This window comes from Spermophilus citellus, assembly GCF_964194105.1.
Source record: "Spermophilus citellus genome assembly, chromosome: 7".
Lineage (NCBI taxonomy): Eukaryota > Metazoa > Chordata > Mammalia > Rodentia > Sciuridae > Spermophilus > Spermophilus citellus.
In genome coordinates this window covers 59863591-59888371 of record NC_138188.1, presented here as the reverse complement: position 1 = coordinate 59888371, position 24781 = coordinate 59863591, and the positions used below count along the sequence as shown (strand labels likewise).

Here is a 24781-nt window from a genome sequence, read left to right as displayed (position 1 = left end):
TCAAGAAAAAGCCTATGATAGGAAGGGAGAGGTATAAAATGAAGCCCTGAGATGAAGTTACACCTATGAAAGGTGGGTTGGAATATTTCAGTAACTTCTCCCCCACAGTGGCCACTGTTTAGAGGATTTGCTATTGCATGCAACTTCATCACTGTTCCTTTCAACTGAGTTGAAAATATCTATGCTATTGCAACTTTAAGTAACTGTCTATAATAAAGAAGCAGGGCTGGGGATGTGGCTCAGTGGGAGAGTGTTTGCCTAGCATGTGTGGGTTTGATTCTCAGTACCACATGTAAAAAAATAAATAAATAAAAGGTCCATCAACAATTTAAAAAACAATTTAAAAAATTAAAAAAGAAGCAATGAATAAATGTTATAAAAACACATAATTCAATTTCAATTTCTTGCCCTTGTACTTAGCCACAGATGCGCTAAAATGGTTGAGTCCTGTTCAAAAGTGTTACAGATTTGAAATGTCACATTCCGTTGTGATAAAACTCAATAAGTTTTTGTGAAAACTTATTAACTACATAGTTATCCTGTGTCAAAATAAAAGATTCCTTTGTGTTTTTTATTAGTTGTTCAAGACAATACAATGATATTGACATATAATACATTTGATTCAAATAGGGTATGACTTCTCATTTTTCCACGTGTACAGATTGCAGGATCACATTGGTTATACATGAATGTGTATACATACAGCAATCCTTGTTTGATGTGGCAATGTTCACAATTTGATATTGAATGAACATACATGGTGTTAGTATCCCTCCTATCTCGTGTGTGGTTTGAGGAATTGTGAACTGTAATATCCACTGAGTGCTTAGAACCTTGTTTTACATTTATGATTTTAAGGTATGTTAAAATTTCTCCTATTGTTATGTAATCCCTAGATATTTTTAATTCCTGCAAAGTTGCTGCGTTCAGTCAACTTTCTTGGCTGTAGGTCTGCTTCTAAAACTACTGAATTTTAAAAGGTCACCACTTGATTTTTGTTTTCCATTTTTAAAACTCTCAGGTAATAATTCTTACTCATTAGAATCGCCTCTTGCCTCATTTCATAAAAAATAAGATCTCACTAAGATAGCATATAGCATTTTAAATGAAACAATGCTTCCAATAAAGATTTACACATTTGAATTTTGAAAAACAGGCGAGTATAAGTAATGAAAATACACTCAATGCATTAGAAAAATACTACTAAAATGGAAAGAACACTGTAGCAGAAGTCTTAATAGAGTTGTAAATTTTTTACATAGCTAAAAGTCATAAACATGGCATACTTCTTACATAGCTGAAAGTTTTAAATGTGATATATACGTTCTGTATATAATTCCCTTCTCATAAAGTTACAGTTATGATAGATGCTTTCTAAAGACTTGCATAATTAAAATATTTTTATTCATATATTATCAATTTATGATTATCTACAAGTGAAATGAATCATCTAGTCTTTATCATCTTTGAACACATGAAAGTTGTACCTAACAGTGTATAGATTGTTCTCATCACAAATAAGATAGATTCATATATAGATACATATTATATACATGAATACATATTCATTCTCTATATTCATCTCTCTCTCTCTCTATATATATATATTTAAAGCATATTATTTCAACTGACTGAATTCTAATAGTAATGATTATTGAGCACTCATCAAAATTATAATTCATAGAGTAAAAGAAGACAGAGCAAGCAATCTATGTGAAATTCAAACTCAATAAAGGAATTCTTTATACAGTGCTTCCTATATTAATTCTATCACAAGTAATTTCCATTTAGCACCTCCAGTGATAGAATTTCACTTCTAACAAGAAGAAACTTAGCTAAGGCACAGGACAGCCTATCCTATTCTCAAAGAGCTTCAGCTATTTGATCCAATCAAGTGTATTTATTGATGATTTACAGCAGTCCCAGAATATTCCTAAGCATTTGTAATATTCGTCCACATGTTGAAATTCATATGTACTTGGTTCATTTCTTTCCAATTGTATTATTTGATTAATGACTGAAATTGATATGCCTTCTGATAATACGTCTTTTTTTCCAAATAAATTGAGATGGTGACCCACACATCTTTGTTAGAGTCTTCATTGTTAATTTTCTATTCAGAGAGGTAATCTGAGATCGTTTTGAATTCTCTAGTGGCCTATTTGGCATAGAGGAGAAAATGACAAGAGTATAGATACATTCTCTGTACAGTTGTCTTTCTCTGCAATTTCTCAGTGTAGCTTTGACAGGTAATGTAAGTTTGCCCTATTCTGTGGGTAGTTAGACGACATTTGCTTCATAAATTGTCAGCATGTTCTCTCTTCAAAGTTGTAAGGATGACCTTAAACAAAGACAAATGTCTTGTTAGAATACTAAAATTCTTCTACAAAGCTTTAGCCTTCAAAATATCAAAATCTTTTCTTAAGAACACATCCAGAACATTGAAACTCAAACAAGTTAAAAATAGATCTAAATTAGTGATTTCCTGACTTTATATAATACACACGGAGGTTTACTTAAAATTCTACAAGGTTTCTCTAATTACAATTAACATTAATGACATTGGGTTAAACTATTTATCAAACCGCAAGAAATCTATGTAACAAAAATACTTTGGTATGTCTCTCCAATTTACAGCTCCCTTTAATCCTAAATTACTCTGGAACACTCCATAATTTGAAACTTCCCAGGACTTGTTAATAGTGCTCTACATTCTCTCTCTGGACTAAAATGTGTCTCAATTTGGGATTTCAAATTTTAAAAGGTATTGCATATTTTACATATAATGATACATGATAAATTAGATACAACATATGAAAAACGTAAAAAAGTCTCCTAACTCCTAGACTGTGTGTGTGTGTGTGCAGTTTATTAGTGGACATTGTGGATACTGCACTTAGTTCCTCAAAAGAATATCTTATCTATTAATAAGTGCACAGGTAATTAAGAGAAGGGCAGGGTTGCATCATAGTTTCCTTTCTGCAGTATGTTTTTAAGTGTGATGGAGAAACCACTAATAGTGTTCAAATTATATTGTACATTAAAGGAGATGGATATTTAATAGGAATTTAATCCTTAAAGTTGTTAATTTGCTACTTCAACTAATACTTTTTGAAGGCTACTATGTAGAACGCACTGGGAATACAGAATTGGAGAGAAATATATTGACTTTAAAGGTACTTTTATTCAATTTATTATAAGTAACAGTCAATAAAGCTGTTATCCATAAAATAATCTATGATTTTCCTGGGGTTTTTTTTTGTTTTTGTTTTTGTTTAATTTGGTAGCATCTATAGTATTTGACTATACCATATGACAAGTACAGGGAAGGTAGATATCCTCTACAAATTGTCAGCATAAATCCAATTTATTACATACATATTTTTACTTTATCTTTGTTTTGTTTTATTATTTTCCTTGTGGAGTGATAACTTTGCTTGTAAGATTCACAGATAATCACTCTTGATCTACAAAATAACTCAAAAGCCCTTAGGGTATTAGAAAATTTCATTGCTGCATAAAATTCAATACAATAAGGGGCAAAAATTCAAAGCCAACAATATAGCTACTAGAGAGAAAAGAAATACAGAGAATCAGGGAGTAGTAGGGTACAAGATTTCTTTTATACTTGAGTCATTTTTTCAAAAAAGAATTATGCTTTAGATAGAGAACTGGTATTACCAGAGCAACATGATAGAGGTTAGACTATTTATTTATTTATTTATTTATTTATTTATTTTGAGAGAGAGAGAGAGAGAGAGAGAGAGAGAGAGAGAGAGAGAGAGAGAGAGAGAGAATATTTATTTTTTTAGTTTTTGGTGGACACAACATCTTTATTTTATTTTTATGTGGTGCTGAGGATCGAACCCAGCATCCTGCACATTCCAGGCGAGCACGCTACCACTTGAGCCACATCCCCAGCCCAAGTTTAGACTATTTATAATTGAAAACTTAGATGCTAAATATACTTTTTCTACATTGCATGATATTTTAAGTCATTTGTACACTTTGATAAAGTTGAACATGACTACTTTGATACTTTCAATGTAGTTGCATTTTTTGTATCAGTGTTATTTTATTTTGTTTGTTTTAAAGGAAAATTCAAATGTTCTAGTTCTAGTTCTTAACAGAGAGTTTGTTTCTTAGATACAAAAATTTGGATTAGTTCTCTAGAAGTGTTTTCCCTAAGACAATCAAGTGTTCTGAAAATATGATAATTTTTCTCCTTAGAAAATAAAAGCCTATGGTATAGAGTAGGTGTCAGGAAGTTACAACTTGCTGTCTGTTCTTGTAAATAAGCTTTGATTGAAGCATGATCATTCAACCAAAGGCAAAGTTGAAAGTTAGGAGAGAGAAGAGATCTTTTGGTTTAGTCTGGAAAATCTAAAGTATTTACTACCTTTACCTTTATTTTCTGATACTTTCTGTAAAAGCAAGGAAGTGTTTATTGCCAAAGAATGGAATAGAAATGAATGTGTTGAATTTACACTATTAAATAAAAGAAGAAGAAAGAATGAAATAAAGAAAAGAGGAGAGATCACGAAGTATGAGGTAGACTACATGTAGAAAATGTTCACCCAATTGTGACTTTCAGAGTGAAGGGCAACTAGTAATGAAAGCCGCAGTAAGACATATTCTTTTATCATACATTAAAATTAGAGACACTTTGAATGCTATATATAAGTGCTAAGAATGAGGCAGAATTTTAATTTAGTAAATAAACCTAATATGTTAAGGCTACCCTGAAAACTAACCTGGTTTTAGGGAAAACAATGAAAGCACTGTTTGTATACAGGTCAGTACTTAAGAAATATACAAGTCTTAAACATGAATTGGAACAGGAGATTTAAAAAAAAATACCAACAATTGACAGCAATGTATTAACCAGTGGGTGTTAGCAAGCAATTATCTGTAAGACTTCTACTCAGAATCCATCAACTCCTACTCTGCTGGATTGCTATACAGAGCAGTAAAATTCCACAAAATTGTATTCACAACAGCAGCCTTCCATGAAGAACTGTGGCCCTCACAGGGAGAAGGAGGTATAACTTGGGATACAATTCATGTTCAGCTTCCCACAGAGTCTTCCAGAAAATCTGGTTTAGTTCTTTGAATTGACAGCATCAAAGTTGTGAGCATCGCAAATCAATGTTGTATTTTGTGGCTTTTAAACATCATGTAAAATTTGATACTTTATGTTTTTGATCCTATATGGATAAACAAGGTTTTTATTACATAATTTCAAACATCAAATATAATTATAAATTATTAGTATATTGTTATGTCAAAAGCTGTCCCTGGTATTTTAGTGATTTCATTCTCTGCTGACTGATCATTGTAAAGAACTTCTTTTAATACACTTAAATATTCTTTTGAAAATACTTCAAAACAAATTGCAATTATTCATTTCCAGGAAGATTTGTAACACTATCTTTTATTTTCTATAGTTCTGACTATTTAAATATACATTCAGTTTTGCAGAACAAGTACAACAACGGTTCACCTTTTCTTGATTACAACTAGGAAAATGTGCACCTTTTTGAGAAATAATTCTGAGCTCCTGGCTCTAAAATTAGGTCAGCCTGAATTCCCTTTGGTATGGTAAACTCAGGAAAAAAAAATTCTAATTTTACTTAAAATAAAATATTTTTAAGAGCTAAACATTAATGAATCATTAAAAGATATACACAAATATTACATTTTTATTAAATATGTATATATATATATATATATATATATATATACATGTTCATCTACTCAGAATTATCTTCTCCTAGATTTCCATTATAGCTTAATTAATAGCTAGCTCATATATCAATAACCCATTTGTTTTATTATTACATTATTTGTTTATGTGCTATCTTTCTGACAACTGAGAATCTTGAAGTCATTTACCATGTCTTATTCATCTTTGAAGAATACTTAGAATAACCAAAGTTTCATTCAGAGAATTCAAGTATTGTTTCTGAAAGAAATGCAGTTAACTGATGCAAACAGAGGAACAACTAAGGGAGGCTTCAAATTCTATTAATTTACTTCTTTTTTCATAAATGTTAAACATTTATAAAAATTCTATTTGTGGCTCAATCTACTATGCTTATAAATAAAATAAATTGTTTTTTTCTATGTTTAAACCATTCTCCATTAATTTAACTACTCTGTCACTTGAAATGTCTCCCTTGGTTACACTACAATAAAAAGTATCTATCACATTGATAAGTACTTAAACATTTTTAAATATCTCCTAAATTAAGTAATATCCTGCAGAAATGATTTGAAAATTTGGAGATAAAAAGTTCCTTTTTGAGCAATGACAACAACCTAATATTGATATTATTTTCACATTTAAGTTTTTTTTAATTATTATTCTAATTTAGTAGTGTAAATATATCTCCAGAAATTGGTTCTAGATATCCCAGGCTTTCAATAGAAAATACTAACATTTCTTTTACATAATGGTGACTCCAGCTGGCACAGCCAGATACCTGAGCTGACATTGGGGACTGTCTGTGGGTCCTGCACTCCCTCCATATATCAGAGAAGTCCCATTCTATCAAAATAAGATGGAATGTAGCTTTGATTGTGAATGTGGTCAGCTGGAGCCACCTGATCACTAATAAAAGGCATCTGTAATCAACAATCACCATGGCCTCTTGTTGAAATATATAGCAACAAAGGAAGAAAAGAAGCAAAATGGAAATAGTGTTTACCAGCACCTTAGAATAACGCTGCTCAGGACCAGTTCAACACGGAAAGTGTCTACACTATGAGGAGAATGTTCATAGAAGCCCGTTGTGTGCATATCCATTCACATCTTTGTTAAATCATTTAGCCCAGTATATTTGAGTGCATAGTATATTGCATTTCATTCCCTTCGAGTTTCTTGAATGTTTTCTTTAAATGTCTACAGAGTTGCTCCCCGTTTCTTGAACTATGAATACTGCAATCTTTTTAAATCTCAATATAAGCAGAGCTTTTTAAGCTTTAAATCTGAGGGGAACTCAACAGGCCTGGTTGAAATATGCAATGAACATCGAGAAAACATCTTGCTGTAGAAGCATAATTGTTTTTCTTCTCCCTTTTAAAAGATTTTTCCTTTTGATGCTAGTTTCCTTCCTTGTTTACACATTTTCAACAGTTTGAAAGGAATAGACAATAGTAAGGATTTCAAAATGGCAGAGAAATTTGAAAATCTTATGAACATTCATGGTTTTGATCTGGGCTCTGGGTATATGAACTTAAAACGATAGGGTTGTGGAGGCGATGGCTTGGGCTTTTTCTGCTGTAGATAATGACTGTGACAAAAGTGTAGCCATCAAGAATATTGTCCTTACTGTTGTTCCCCAGGGTGTCAAACATGCTTTCTGTGAAATCAAAATTATGAGAAGACTTGGCCATGATACATATTGTTAAAGTGTTTGAAATTCTTGTCCCCAGTGGCAACCAGTTAACCCACTGTGGGCTCTTTTACTAAACTGAACAGTGTTCACATTGTTCAGGAGTGCATGCAGACAGACTTGGCTAATGTGCTGGTCCAGGGCCCTTGACTGATAGAGCATGCCAGGCTTTTTGTGTATCAGTTGTTACATTGGCTCAAGTGTATTTACTCTGCAAAGTACTGCACAGAGATCTCAAATCAGCTCATCTTTTCATTAATACTGAAGACTTGGTGCTGAAGATAGGTGACTTCGGTTTTGCATGGATCAAGGATCCTCATTATTCCCATGAGAGTCGTCTTTCTTAGGTTTGGTTACTAAATGGTACAAATCTCCAGTCTTTTACTTTCTCCTAATAACTATACCAAAGCCACTGACATGTGGGCTGCAGGCTGCATCTTTGCCGAAATGCTGAATGGTAAAACCCTCTTTGTAGGTGCAGGTGAACTTGAACATATGCAACAGATTTTAGAATCTATTCCTGTGGTACATTAGTAAGATCATCAAGAGCTTCTCATTGTAATTCCAGTTTACATTAGAAATTACATGACCCTTCACTCAGCTCCTCCAGGAATTAGTTGAGAAGCAGTGGATTTCCTGGGACAAATTTTGACAAATATTTGAGTTGGTTGACAGCAGAAGAAGCATTCTCTCATCCTTACATGAATATACATTCTTTTCCAATGGATGAACCAATTTCAAGCCATCCTTTTCATGTTGAAGAGGAAGTTGATGATAGTTTGCTTATAGAAGAAACTCACATGGTACATGGGAAATGTACCATGATTGTGAGTTTTAAGAGTCTGATTGTCCTATACATAACAACTTTGATGGTAATGAAGTTTTTAGCTTGACACAAGAGCTCTGTCTGATGTCACTGATGAAGAAGAAGTACAAGTAGATCTCAAAAATATTGGGATGGAAATCAAGAAAAATATCTGGAGGATTCTTCTTTTGATACCAATTACCCTACTGAGCCTTGTTGGCAGTACGTAGATCACTGTGAAAACAAATATTGTGGTCTAGAGTGCAACCATGCTTGTAACTACAAAATAAGGTCATCATCATATTTAGTAATTTAGTTTGGAGAGTGAAGTTATTCAATATTATGAACCCAAACTTACTATAGATCTTCCCAACTGGAAAGAACAAAGCAAAGAAAAATCTGATAAGAAAGGCAAGTCAAAATGTGAAAGGAATGGATTGGTTGAAGCCCAGATAGCACTGCAGGAAACATCACAGCAACTGGCTGAACAAGAATCAGGGAATTGATTTAGATTTCTTTCTTGCAGGAACTATTCAACTTAGTTCACAGCATGAGACTACTGATAAATGAAATGACTTGAATAGCTCAGTGTCCCAACTAGAGTTGTAAAGTTTGATATCAAATTCAGTAAGCTGAGAAAAACAGAAAACAGGAATGACAAATTTGGTTCAGTTAGAAGCTTTGTATCAATCTTCTTGGGATAGCCAGTTTGTGAGTGGCAGGGAGCAATGTTTTCTCGTCAATCAGTTTCATTGTGAGGTCAGGAAGGATGAACAGGCTGAGAAAGTAAACACTTATACCAGTTACTTGGACAAGTTCTGTAGCAGGAAAGAAGATACTGAGATGCTAGAAACTGAGCTAGTAGAGGATGGGAAGCTTGGGGAGAGAGGAAATGAGGAAGGATTTCTCAACAACAATGGGGAGTTCCTCATTAACAAGCACTTTGAATCCATAGACCTCCTACCATTTCATAGTTCAGTGGGGTCACCACTTAAATCAATCCAGGGCATATTAACACCTTTTCCTGTGAAACCTTCCCCCTTGAGTTCCTCATAAAACATACTGAAGCTGGGTGCAGTGGTGCATGCCTGTAATCCCAGTGGCTTGGGAGGCTAAGGAAGGAGGATCACAAGTTCAAAGCCAGCTTCAGCAAAAGCAAGGCACTAAGCAACTCAGTGAGTCCCTGTCTCTAAATAAAGTACAAAATAGGGCTGGGGATGTGGCACAGTGGTTGAGTGCCCCTGAGTTCAATCCCCATTACACTCCCACCAAAAAAAAAAAAAAATAGAGCAGCATTCTGAAACATCTGAACTAAACATTCAGCAAACATTTCTCTTTGTATTCTTCAAGAAGTGTGTTTGTCTTTTTTTAATTATTATTATTACTAGTGTTTAAGTCATTTTCTACTTGAATCAGACGGTCTGATTTTGTAAGGATTTTTATTAGTTCTTGGTTTTAAAATCCAGAATTTTATTTACATGAAGTAGTTTTCATTTTAATTGCCATGCATTTTGCACACACACATACACACACACACACACACACACACACACACAGAATAGAGCAAAATAATGCAATGCTCGAGGAGAAAAATAAATGTGCTAAGAAAAGTAAAAATCATTCTCTCATAGGACAATGATCTGTTTTACAGCAAACAAAAATTTCACCTTGAAATTTACACAGAGAGAATGTACATAATTGCATGAATATATTTATTTTTTCCTAAAATATTTTTTATTCATTAGTATTTTCCAGTTTTTCATACTGTACAAATTTCTTAAAACACAGCAGCAACTGAAAATGAATGCTGGATTTGGTACACATGTTATCTACCTCAAGGTAACAAAAATATATGGCAAAACATATACCACCCATAGGGCTTCACAATATGCACTTCTATTTAGCCAACATTTATTGTAGTAAACTATTAAGGCACATTGTTTATAAATGATCTGGTATTCATCCTTTATAGTGAAGTGTTAATACATCACATCTTATTTAGTTTAGCAAATCAGTAAATTTTCTGTATTTAATTATAAAATTCATTTAGTTTTAAATTTTTATTTATAACCACACTTTTTTTTGGCCCTATGGCTTGTTGCCTACTTAGCTGAATATATAAGATTAGCATATCCTAAGGCTGTCCACATATTTAATTTACTTAAGTATTCATTTTAAGTAAAGTACTCACTGTGTATAGGAAAAATTAGGAATTAATTTATTATAAGATGGTCCTAAAAGTTTTAATTGTTTTTATTTTTTAACAATATTGTACTTGTAGGCATGGAAGTAATTAAGGTACATTATTATTGTAGTTTAAAAGTTGTACATGAGCCAGGCATGATGGCATAAGCATGTAATACCAGCAGTTTTGGAGGCTAAGGCAGGAGGATTTTGAGTTCAAAACCAGCCTTAGCAACTTACAGAAGTCCTAAGCTACTCAGTGAGACCCTGTCTCAAAATAAAATACAAAATAGGTTGGAAATGTGGCTCAGTGGTTGAGTGCCCCTGAGTTCAATCCCTGGTACCCATCCCCCCGAAAAAGTAAAAAGTTGTACATGATAAGTCTTTTTTTGTTTGCTTGTTTTTACTGTATGTTTTTACCAAATTATCTATTCCCCATCCCAAGACAAGTGTAAGTAAAATGAAATTAGATATAAAAAAGAAAATTCTATCATTCAAAATGCTATTTAAAAGGCAATTGTATGAAATAAGAGTATACTTAAATCACACTGAAAGCATGCTATTTATCGGTTGAAAACTGAAAATCTATGCAAATATTTCTTCTTAGTGGTAAAAATATAGGCTTTAGAGTAAACCTGCCACTGCTTAAAAGCTACCAGTTCTTACCTGTGTGAACTTGTTTCACTTTACCTATAAGCTACAGGTCCTCCTTTGCCCTTAAAGGGGTATTGAAAAATGATAATTTCACAAGATTATTATAAGACTTAATTGACAAAATATTTTTATTTATTTATTTTTATTAGAGCTTCATAGCTATACATAGTAGTTGTGTTCATTATGACAAACTCATATATGTGGAAATAGTATTTTTTAAAGGGGTTGAAAATGGCATACAGTATATATATATATATATATATATATATATATATATATATATATTTTTTTTTTTTTTTTTTAATATGGTAGCTATTTTTGCAACTGTTGTACCTTTTATTCTGATTGGGTCACTTCATGTAAACTGTCAATGTTTCTCATTCCAGTTAGAAAATGAATTAATAAATATTCATTGGCATAAATGAAAATAAGAAAAATAATTTCAAAATAACATTTTAAAATAAAACCAATAAAAATGAGAGCAAGAACTAGAAAAATAAAAGTGAATTTAATATTTACTTTGCTGAATTTATTTATTTATTTGTATTTTATCTATTTATTAAACAAAGTAGATATAATACAAAGAATCATTTATGCAGGTTTTTGAAATAACTGTTTTAGGTGGAAGAAGAGGTAAACTAGATAGTAACTGAGGATGCAGCTACAAATCCTAGGATTTAAGGAATAATAAAAGCAATAGTGCTGAGTACTGTTGCTTAGTTGGGAGGCCACTACCTATGATGATGCTATGAAGTATCTCTTTTCTGATGCCTAAAGGGAATGGCACGGTGATTCTGGGGGTGCCTATAGACTGAGCCTAACCTGTCCTGGGCTATAAAGAGATGTCTAGCACAGATAAAAATAGAAGCAATTACCTGCTGGCCTCCTACTTTGATTCAATCTAACAGAGGCTCTGATTGGTCAGAACTAATAAGAAGCTAGGCAGTAATAGTGTTAGAAAAATGTCATTTTTTCCCTCATTCTCATTTCAAGCATAGAACAGGTTTGAATGAAATGATGTGGAGTAGAAATAAAAAATAATAATCAACAGTTTCTTTTAACCATTAATCAGGGAAAAATAATAAATAGGCTGTATGTTACCTAAGAAAAGAAAAAATTAAAAAAATAGATGAATTTTATTTTAGCAATCATAAAGCAATCAGAGTAGAGAATAAGAGCTGAAGAAATTCAAGTAAACTCCATTTTCCTTGAGAAATCACTAAGACAGGCACATATGGGAAAGTTAGCTAATTATGTAAGAAGTACAAAGGACAACATGCTGTCGAATTGGCATTCTCCAGAACTAAGGAAACAAGAGAGATAAATAAAAATAATCCTGAGACAGGAAATCAGAGCACATCACAAAGGTAGTATATGAAGAAAAGCCATTGGAAATCAGCACATACAAAAACAGCAATGTGGCCTCAGAACCTCCCTGAGAGGTATGAAAACATGTCACCCAACTGTGTGAGGTACAGCTATTCACCAGGAAGAATATCTCATCTCCTGAGAGAAATAGCAATACAGGCACACGAATTTATCCAAAATTTATAATCTTTTTTATGAGATGACAACTATTTTAATTATTTGTATATTTTTGTGAAGGGTGAGGTTTCTTTTGCAAAAATAAACATATAGAGCCTAGAAAACATATTATAAACACAAGCTAAACCTTTGGCAATGTTCAAAATCAATATTCTTTGGGTTATGTACCACAGAATTCACGTATAACAGTAATTAGCTCTTATTGTAAGGGGACAGATGGATGAGAATGGTGGGAATATGAGACTAAGAAAATGATTCTATAAAATGGGCCCACTGTGCTGAACCCCCACGTGCTTTCTTTGTCAAAAACAATCTGCTTGCAGCCCCACCTGGCCTAAGCAGGAGTGAAGGTCAGCAAGTCAGTGTACATAATGAATGAGGGGATTCGAGAGAAGATAAGCTCTGGTTATCAAGCAGAGAGAACAAGGCATTGTTAACCTCTGTGATATTGCTCCCAGTACTTTAGGATGCTAACAATTAACCTCTGTGTCTCTGTCACATATAAGGGAATGAAAGAAAAGACAATAGTTAAACCAAGGGTGTCTGGGTTCTATAAAAGAGCAAGTCCCTCCCATGGACACCCAGCTCTGGGGCCTGTTCTCTTGGAAGAAGAATGTCTCTATCCTTTTCTTAAATAAAACTTGCTTTCAAAGCTTGCCTCTGCATTTCTTGGGTGTTTAATCTCCAACACCAGGGGAAAAGGACCTCTTCCTGATATGCAAGATCAGTATCATTATCTTTAAGGCCCTTGGAAGACAGCAGAAGTCACTAAAGTTTATTCAGATTTGAAATCACAATAACAATAATTTTGGAAAATATAAAATTATCACTTAGCATTTGGGAAGTTCCCAGAAAAAATACAAGAAACCAAAGAGTAGGGACAATGTTTGGTAAAAAGTAACACTTGAGAATGCTTAAATTTAATTAAAAATTGATTTTTGTAAAATAAAGCAAAACATACTTGTGGAGAGGTAGTTATGAACTCATATGTTTAAGCTAAATAACAAGGGTTCAGTTCTTAGTACCTGCCCTACATATTTGTGTGAATTTGACTGCTTAACTTTCCTGTCTCTCAATTTACCATTAGGCTAGAAATAATCAGCCAAAATGTTCTTATGTCATGATTCAGGATCCTGTTCCTGATGAGGGTCCAAATTCAGCTATAGCAGATCTGCTTTGGTTGGACTTTTAATCTTTTCTGGAGCTTAGCTACTCTCAATAAATTTCTATTCCAATCCTCTCCTTTCTGTCCTTGATACTTGCAGGAGACAAAAACCTTTTAATACAAGGTGAATGAAGCCCTTCAGCTTTCACAGTTCACTTTCAATGAAAAATTTGCTGTCCTTCTCTTTCATTGTTCTTTATATAACATCAAGTGATCTTAACAACAATCACAGAGTTCTACTGCCCTTTTAGTTACATTTTCCCCCATCTCATAATTCTCAAAATTCTAATAAAACAAGTAGTATATTTTTCACCTCTAAACACCCCATCTCAGTGCATTACTAGTAAAATTTTAACAATTGCCTTTTTTTGTTATACAACCTCTGTGGCCTATTGTTAGTTACCCAGTCCTTCTGCCGGGGAGAGAAGTGACCATTGCCAAAACACCAGCTTAGCAATTGCATTCCACTATCATTTCTGCTAATATGTGTGCCAACTTGTTTACATTCATGGGAGACAGATGGGGAGCTTGAACTCTGCACCAAAGAGTATACCATGATTGAGATATGGCAATAAAGCATCTTACCAAATCATTTCTTTTAGTCACAGGTCTGAGACTTCCATGAAAGAGTAAGGCAGGTTTATTCTATGAAGGTAATTTCAAAAGAAATCTGATAATCAAGGATAATCTTCCTGCTGCATTACAAGAAGGTGAAAAAGGAGATCAGCATGGTATCTCATAATGGACTTTACATATAGTAGGAAGGAAATTATTTGGATCCAAACTTGTATAAACACTTAAATAAGACATTATTAATATGAAACAATTTAATGCAAATACTTGATGCCTTGAAAATGAAAAAAGGACACAATTGATAAAAACATAAAGAAGGGAAGAAAATGAGAAAGAATATGTGATTTCATATACCCAGTTTCTAAAATGTACAATAAAGTTCAGATGTATTACAATGTGGAATATGAAGTGAAAAAAACACAACATATCAAAATAGCAAATAATTCTGAAAACAGAAGAATGAACTGGATAGAAATTGTGAAAGTAAGTTAAATTTTTATTTTTTAAATGGGGTATAGATATACATATAACATTTTTAAAATTTTTTATTCTACTTTGTTATATATGACAGCAGAATGCATTACAATTCTTATTACATATATAGAGCATAATTTTTCATATCTTTGCTTGTATACAAAGTATATTCATACTATTCATGTCCTCTTCATACATGTACTTAGGGTAGTGATGTCTATATCATTCCACCATCTTTTTTTTAGGCCCTCACCCTCCCCTTCCCTTTTCCCCTATCTAGAATTTGTCAAACCTTCCCATGCTCCTCCTCTCAACCCCACTATGAATCAGCCTCTTTATATCAAAGAAAACATTGAGCATTTGGTTTTTTGTTTTTGTTTTTTGATTATCTAACTTTACTTAGCATTATATTCTACAGCTCCATTCATTTACCTGCAAATGCCATGATTTTATTCTCTTTTATTACTGAGTAATATTCCATTGTGTATATATACCACATTTTCTTTATCCATTCATTTACTGAAGGGTATTTAGGTTGGTTCCACAGTTTAGCTATTGTGAATTGTGCTCCAATAAACACTGATATGGCTGTGTCCCTGTATTATGCTGTTTTTTAAAGATCTTTGGGTATAGACAAAGGAGTGGGATAGCTGGGTCAAAAGATGTTTCCATTCCCAGTTTGCCAAAGAGTCTCCATATTGGCTGCACAAATTTGCAGTCCCACCAGCAATGTATGAGTGTTCCTTCCTCCACACATCCTTGCCAACACTTACTGTTGTTTGTATTCTTAATAGTTGCCATTCTGACTGGAGTGAGATGAAATCTTAGTTTTGATTTGCATTTCTCTAATTGCTAGAGATGTTGAACATTTTTTCATATATTTGTTGATTGATTGTATATCACTTTCTGAGAAGTGTCTGTTCAGTTCCTTGGCCCATTTATTGACTGGGCTATTTTTTTTAATTTTAGCATTTTGAGTTCTTTATATACCTAGAGATTAGTGCTCTATCTGATGTGTGAGGGGTAAAAATTTGCTCCCAGGCTGTAGGCTCTCTATTCACCTCACAGATTGTTTCTTTTGCTGAGAAGAAGCTTTTGAGTTTGAATCCATCCCATTTATTAATTCTTGATTTTAATTCTTGCACTATAGGAGTCTCATTAAGGAACAGGGGCCTAATCCGACATGATGGAGATTTGGATCTACTTTTCCTCCTATTAGATGCAGGATCTCTGGTTTTATTCCTAGGTCCTTGATCCACTTTGAGTTGAGTTTTATGCATGGTGAGGGGTAGGACAATCTTGCATATGGATTTTCAGTTTCCCCAGCACCATTTGTTGAAGATGCTATCTTTTCTCTGATATATGTTTTTGGCACCTTTGTCTAATATAAGATAATTGTAATTAAGTGGCTTCGTCTCTGTGTCCTCTGTTCTGTACCATTGGTCTACCTGTCTGTTGTCATGTTTCAGGAATTAACAGTTATTAATGTTACTATTGTTACTATTACTCTGTAGTTATATAGTTTAAATTCTGGTATAGTGATGCCACCTGCTTTACTCTTCTTGCTAAGGATTGCTTTAGTTATTCTGGGTCTTTTCTTTTTCCAGATGAATTTCATGACTGCTTTTTCTATTTCTATGAGAAATGTCATTGTGTTTTTGACTGAAATTTCATTAAATCTGTATAATGCTTTTGGTAGTGTGGTCATTTTTTTTAAAGAGAGAAGAGAAAAAGAGAGAATTTTTTAATATTTATTTTTCAGAGTTCAGTGGACACAACATCTTTATTATATTTTATGTGGTGCTGAGGATCAAACCCAGCACCCCGGGAATGCCAGGCGAGTGTGTTGCCGCTTGAGTCACATCCCCAGCCCCGGTAGTATGGTCATTTTGATAATATTAATTCTGCATATACAAGAGAAAGGTATATCTTTTCATCTTCTATGTCTTCTTTAATTTCTGTCTTTAGTGTTCTGTTTTTGTTTTGTTTTGTTTTGTTTTATTTTGTTTTGTAGAGGTCTTTCACCTCTTTTGTTAGGTGTGTCCCCAAAGAATTTATTTTTTATGAGGCTATTGTAAATGTGGTATTTTTTCATTTTTCTTCCAGAAATGCCCTTGATTTATTGTTGATTTTGTATCCTGCTACTTTGCTGAATTCATTTACTTGTTCTAGAAGTTTTCTGATGGAGCTTTTTGGGTCTTCTAAGTATAGAATCATATTGTTTACAAATAGTGCTAAGTTCAGTTCATCTTTTCCTATTTGTATTCCTTTAATTTTTTTCATCTGTCTAATTGCTGTTGCCAGTGTTTCAAGAACTGTGTTAAATAGAAGTAGTGAAAGAGGGCATTCCTGTTTTGCTCTAGTTTTTAGAGGGAATGCTTTCAATTTTTCTCTATTTAGAATAATGTTGGCCTGGGGCTTAGCATAGATAGCTTTTACAATGTTGAGATATGTTCCTATTATCCCTAGTTTTTCTAGTGTTTTGAACATGAAGTAGTGCTGTATTTTGTCGAATGCTTTTTCTGTGTCCATTGAGATTTTCATGTGTTTGTTATCTTTAAGTCTATTGATGTGATGAATTACATTTATTGATTTGTATATGTTGAGCCAAACTTGCATCCCTGGGATGAACCCCACTTGATCATGGTACACCATCTTTATGATATGTTTTTGTATTCAATATGCCACAATTTTATTAAGAATTTTTGCATCTATGTTCATTAGAGATATTGGTCAAAAGTTTTCATTCTTTGATGTGTCTTTGTTTTTGTCTTGCTAAGGATTGCTTTAGCAATTCTGGGTCTTTTATTTTTCCAGATTAATTTCATGACTGAATTTTCTATTTCCATGAGGAATCTCATTGGGATTTTGAATGGAATTGCATTAAATCTGTATAATGCGTTTAGTAGTATGGTCATTTTGACAATATTAATTCTGCCTATCCAAGAACAAGGTAGATCTTTCCATCTTCTAATGTCTGATGTGCCTGGTTTTGGAATCAGGGTAATATTTGCCTCATAGAATAAGTTTGGAAGTGCTCTCTCTTTTTCTATTTCCTGAAATAAATTGAAGAGTATTGGTATTAGTTCTTCTTTAAAGGCTATGTGTCTATCTGGTCCCGGGCTTTCCTTGGTTGGTACAATTCTGATGGTGTCATCTAGTTCATCACTTGAAACTGATATGTTTAAATTGTGTATGTCATCCTGATTCAATTTGGGCAAAGTATATATCTCTAGGAATTTTTCGATAGCTTTGATATTTTCTATTTTATTGGAGTACAAGTTTTCAAATAATTTCTAATTATCTTCTGTATTTCTGTAGTGTCTGTTGTGATATTTCCTTTTTCATCACATGTTTAATTTTTAATTTTCTCTCTCCTCTCTTCCTTAGCATGGCTAAGCATTTATTAGTTTTATTTATTTTTTCAAAGAACCAACTTTTTGTTCTGTCAATTTTTTCAATTGTTTTCTTTTGTTTTAATTTCATTGATATCAGCTCTGATTTTTAATTATTTCCTATCTTCTACTGCTTTTGGTGTAGATTTATTCTTCTTATTCTAGGGCTTTAAGATGTAATGTTAAGTCATTTTATGTTGACTTTTTTTTCTTTTACAGAATGAACTCCATGCAATGAACTTTCCTCTTAGAACTGCCTTTATAGTGTTGTAGAAATTTTGATATGTTGTATCTGTGATCTCATTCACCTCTAATAATTTTTAATCTCCTACTTAATATATTTTGCAATCCATTGTTCATTCAGTAGCATTTTATTTAGTCTCCAGGTGTTGAAGTAGCTATTATTTCTTTTTTTTATTTTTGATTTCTAATTTCATTCCATTATGATCTGATAGAATGTAGAATAATATCTCTGCTTTTTTATATTTTCTAAGAGTTGCATTGTGGTATAATATATGGTCTATTTTAGAGAAGGATTCATGTGCTGCTGAGAAGTAAGTGTATTCATTCATTGAAGGATGAAAGATTCTATATATGTCAGTTAAGTCTAAGTTGTTGATTGTGTTATTAAGTTCTATAGTTTCTTTGTTGAGCTTTTGTTTGGAAAATCTATCCAGTGGTGAAAGAGGTGTGCTGAAGGCACCCAGAATTATTGTGTTGTGGTCTATTTGACTCTTAAACTCTAAAAAGAGTTTGTTTGATGAATCTAGACACGCCATTTTGGGGGGCATATATTTTCAAAATGTTTGTCTTGTTGATGTTCCCTTAAGCCATATGAAATATCCTTCTTTATCCCTTTTGAATAACTTTTGCTTGAAGTCTATTTTATTTGATATGAGGATAGAGACCCCTGCTTGCTTCCACAGTCCATGAGAGTGGTATGATTTTTCCCAAACTTTCACCTCCAGTCTGTGGATATCTTTTTCCTATGAGATGACTCTCTTAGAGGTAGCATATTGTTGTTGTTGTTGGGTTTTTTATTTTTAATCCAATCTGCCAGTCTATGTCTTTTGATTGGTGAGTTTAGGCCATTAACATTCGGTATTATTATTGAGACATGATTTGTATTCCCAGCAATTTTTTTTGGGGGGGGGGGGCGGGAAATTTTACTTGACTTGGTTTCTCCTTTGATTAGTTTTTTCTTTAGTGTAATTACTCCCTTTGCTGATTTTCATTGTTATTTTTCAATTCCTCTTCATGGAATATTTTGACAATGATGTTCTGTAATGGAGGCTTTCTAGTTGTAATTTTTTTTTTAACTTTTGTTTATCATGGAAGATTTTTATTTCACCATCAAATATAAAGCTTAATTTTGCTGGATACAAGACTCTTGGTTGACATCCATTTTCTTTAAGAGCTTGATATTTGTTGTTCCAGGATCTTCTTGCTTTCATAGTCTGGGTTGAAAAATCTGCACATAATCTAATTGGTTTCCCCATATGTGTAATCTGATTTTTTTTCTCTTGGCTTTTAATATTCTCTCCTTATTCTGTGGGTTAGGCATTTTCATTAGATTGTGCCTTGGTGTGGATCTGTTGTGATTTTGTACATTTGACATCCTTTAAGCCTCATTGAATTTGGTTTTCCAATTCATTCTTCATGTTTGGAATTTTTCTGATATTATTTAATATAATAGATTGCTCATTACTTTAATTTGGAACTCTATTTCCTCCTCTATCCCAATAACTCTTTTTTTATTATTGTATTTTTTATTCCACTCCTCTTCTAGCTTTCTTCAAATATTATTATGAAATATTTTAAACATAGAGAAGAAAGCAGGGAATAGTAAGAAAACATCCATAAAGATAAATCTCAGAAATATTGCAGCGAATATGGTAAGTTGGAGAATAATATATTGAGCATATAATTTATATATATATATATATATATATATATATATATTTTGAAAGCTTACAAAATATTATGATGCAATGTTTATCAATATGGATTTTTACATTTTGACATACTAAATCAATATTTTTTAAAAAGAAAATTTAAAATTTTATGGTATAGTAGAAACACTCATGTTCTTTCTCCCTTCAGAAAGTAATACTATCATAATATTAAGTTTACATTTTTGCATATTTTATGATATTTTACATATAAAATATTCATATAAAACATAGTACACATCTCTGCTTTTCAGATTTGACATAATCAGCATTTTACAAGAAAGCATGCATGTCATTATTTCTAAAATTTGTTTTCTATGTTGATTCATATGGCCCTAATGCATGCTTTTTACTAAGTAATATATACTTTGTTATCTTTATTAACATTTACATATTAATATTTTGTCCTATGGAGGAGAGATATGCATCAATATATTTTCTTGTTATGTGTTGAAATTTCAAGCAATAGACATTGTCATCCATATGTATTGGACACACTTGTAGGAGCTGTAGACATTAGCTACAGGGAAGACTTAGCAGTTCTGTAGAATAATGCACTGTAAGTGCTGGTATCAAAAGTCAGTATATGAGGTCGGTACTATGGTTACTGTTTTCAGCTTATGACAAAGGATCCTGCTGTGGGGGTTTTCAATATCCTTAGCTACAAATCCCATCTGGTGAGGGAGGTCTGATATACCTCGCCTTACTTCATAAATGGTCTTAATTTTCATGACTTCAGGCTCTTCCTATATGTTGACATCCTCCTATTCAGTACCTCACATTCAAAATCCTGAGTCCTAAGCAGCTATTTTATTCATTTATTCATTCATGCATTCAGACCATTTCACAGAAAATATTTTTTTAACCTGTACCAAAAAATCAAATTGACATATTGGAAATTATATCTGCCTCTATTAAATTTCTTTTCCAGTTTTTATATTCCCAAAACAGTCCTTTACTTTCTTCTTCGTCCTCAGTTCTGGTTCTCATTTGTCAAGTTCTTTCTTCTTCTAATAACTAAAATAATATTTTTTAATTTGAAATTAAAATTGTGATGGTACTCCCATTTTTAGTTGATAATTTTACTCCCCCAGTAGCTCTCCATTGCTTCCGTGATCCCAACAGGCATGTTTGTCTCCTTACCCACAGGGAATCACATTACATGCTCCCTGCAGTTCCTTCTATAGTCTTCCACAACTTTCATTTTAACTGTGTAGAATTTTTCTCCCTCTTCTTTACCTAGCTATCTCTTCCATATCTTTCAAGATTGACCTTCTCAAGAAGGTTTTTCTAAGCTACGAGTTATGGTCCAGTGTCCTTTTTTTGGTTTTCCTGTACAACATTTTCAGTACTTCTGTCATGCCCCATATCATAATGCTTGCATTGGTAGTTTAATTGTTTCACCCAGGGGTATTAGAAGGCAGGTCTAGTTTTTATATATCTACCATTATACCACCTAGAATTGAGGTCAATTCATAGTAGATCCTAATCTAATGATTGGACACACATGATGAAATGAACTCATGATCACATAGTTGGATTGAGGTCAAGTCCACATAAGGCTTTTGTTCATCACCATTCAGAGACTGTCATTTTCCAAAAGGACTATTAAAAAATTTCAGTGTCATATGATACTAAGATTGCTAAGGAAATCTTTCTCTGTTCAAAATGTCATTTGGGCTTTATTGACTAACTGCTAAAACCTATCAGCAGGAACATAAAGAGTAAATGAGTAAAATATGAATAACTGTAAAAAGAGGGAATGGTGATTGATATTCCCCTTCTAGTACATATATTTTCTTTTTTTTCATCAGTTACACATCCACTGTTTTACATATTGCTATACTAGTGTCTGTTGTATTCTGCTGCCTTTCCTAACCTCTACTATCCCCCATCCCCTCCCCTCCCGTCTTCTCTCTCTACCCCATCTACTGTAATTCATTTCTCCCCCTAGTTTTTTTCCCCTTTCCCCTCACTTCCTCTTGTATGTAATTTTGCATAACCATGAGGGTCTCCTTCCACTTCCATGCATTTTCCCTTCTCTTTCCTTTTCCCTCCCACCTCTCACCCCTGTTTAATGTTAATCTTCTTCTCATGCTCTTCCTCCCAACTCTGTTCTTAGTTACTCTCCTTATATCAAATAAAACATTTGGCATTTGTTTTTTAGGGATTGGCTAGCTTCACTTAGCATAATCTGTTCTAATGCCATCCATTTCCCTGCAAATTCTATGATTTTGTCATTTTTTAATGCAGAGTAGTACTCCATTGTGTATAAATGCCATATTTTTTTTTATCCATTCGTCTATTGAAGGGCATCTAGGTTGGTTCCACAGTCTAGCTATTGTGAATTGTGCTGCTATGAACATTGATGTGGCAGTATCCCTGTAGCATGCTCTTTTAAGGTCTTCAGGGAATAGTCCAAGAAGGGCAATAGCAGGGTCAAATGGTGGTTCCATTCCCCGCTTTCCCAGGAATCTCCAAACTTCTTTCCAAATTGGCCACACCAATTTGCAGTCCCACCAGCAATGTGCAAGTGTACCCTTTTCCCCACATCCTCGCCAGCACTTGTTGTTGTTTGACTTCATAATGGCTGCCAATCTTACTGGAGTGAGATGGTATCTTAGGGTGGTTTTGATTTGCATTTCTCTGACTGCTAGAGATGGTGAGCATTTTTTCATGTACTTATTGATTGATTGTATGTCCTCCTCTGAGAAGTGTCTGTTCAGGTCTTTGGCCCATTTGTTGATTGGGTTATTCGTTTTCTTATCATTTAATTTTTTGAGTTCTTTGTATACTCTGGATATTAGGGCTCTATCTGAAGTGTGAGGAGTAAAGATTTGTTCCCAGGATGTAGGATCCTTATTTACCTCTCTTATTGTTTCTTTTGCTGAGAAAAAACTTTTTAGTTGGAGTAAGTCCCATTTGTTGATTCTAGTTATTTACTCTTGTGCTATGGGTGTCCTATTGAGGAACTTGGAGCCCGACCCCACAGTATGTAGATCGTAGCCAACTTTTTCTTGTATCAGACGCCGTGTCTCTGATTTGATATTAAGCTCCTTGATCCATTTTGAGTTAACTTTTGTGCATGGCAAGAGAAAGGGATTCAGTTTCATTTTGTTGCATATGGATTTACAGTTTTCCCAGCACCATTTGTTGAAGATGCTATCCTTCCTCCATTGCATGCTTTTAGCCCCTTTATCAAATATAAGATAGTTGTAGTTTTGTGGATTGGTTTCTGTGTCCTCTATTCTGTACCATTGGTCCACTGGCCTATTTTGGTACCAGTACCATGCTGTTTTTGTTGCTATTGCTCTGTAGTATAGTTTGAGGTCTGGTATCGCTATACCGCCTGATTCACACTTCCTGCTTAGAGTTGTTTTTGCTATTCTGGGTCTTTTATTTTTCCATATGAATTTCATAATTGCTTTATCTATTTCTACAAGAAATTCCATTGGGATTTTGATTGGCATTGCATTAAACCTATAGAGAACTTTTGGTAATATCGCCATTTTGATGATGTTAATTCTTCCTATCCATGAACAGGGTATATTTTTCCATCTTCTAAGATCTTTTTCTATTTCTCTCTTTAGGGTTCTGTAGTTTTCATTGTATAAGTCTTTCACCTTGTTTGCTAGGTTGATTTCCAAGTATTTTATTTTTTTTGATGATATTGTGAATGGAGTGGTTGTCCTGATTTCCATTTCAGAGGATTTGTCACTGATATACAGGAATCCCTTTGATTTATGCGTGTTGATTTTATATCCTGCAATTTGCTGAATTCATTTATTAGCTCTAATAGTTTCTTTGTAGACCCTTTTGGGTCTGCTAGGTATAGAATCATGTCATCTGAAAATAGTGATAATTTAAGTTCTTCCTTTCCTATTTTTATGCTTTTAATTTCTTTCGTCTGTCTAATTGCTCTGGCCAGTGTTTCGAGAACTATGTTGAACAGAAATGGTGAGAGAGGGCATCCCTGACTTGTTCCACAATTTAGAGGGAATGCCTTCAATTTTTCTCCATTCAGAATGATGCTAGCCTGAGGCTTAGCATAGGTTGCTTTTACAATATTGAGGTATGTTCCTGTTATCCCTAGTTTTTCTAGAGTTTTGAACATAAAGGGATGCTGTACTTTGTCGAATGCTTTTTCTGCATCTATCGAGATGATCATATGGTTCTTATTTTTATGTCTATTGATGCGGTGAATAACATTTATTGATTTCCGTATATTGAACCAGCCTTGCATCCCAGGGATGAATCCTACTTGATCATGGTGCACAATTTTTTTTGATATGTTTTTGTATCCGATTCACCAGAATTTTATTGAGGATTTTTGCATCTAGGTTCATTAGAGATATTGGTCTGTAGTTTTCTTTCTTTGAAGTGTCTTTGTCTGGTTTTGGGATCAGGGTGATGTTGGCCTCATAGAATGAATTTGGAAGTTCTCCCTCTTTTTCTATTTCCTGGAATAGCTTGAAAACTATTGGTATTAGTTCCTCTTTAAAGGTTTTGTAAAACTCTGCTATATACCCATCCAGTCCTGGGCTTTGATTAGTTGGTAGTCTTTTGATGGTTTCTTCTATTTCCTCAATTGATATTGGTCTGTTTAGATTGTCTATATCCTCCTGACTCAATCTGGG

The 24781-nt window shown here is 33.4% G+C and overlaps 1 pseudogene across 1 annotated transcript; it reads left to right on the top strand.

Annotated features, from left to right (window-relative positions):
* The first annotated feature begins 7172 nt into the window (after positions 1–7172).
* On the top strand, positions 7173–9268 carry LOC308653644 (mitogen-activated protein kinase 6-like; annotated as a pseudogene). The gene has a single exon. The product of its transcript is annotated as a mitogen-activated protein kinase 6-like (transcript).
* Positions 9269–24781: the final 15513 nt, after the last annotated feature.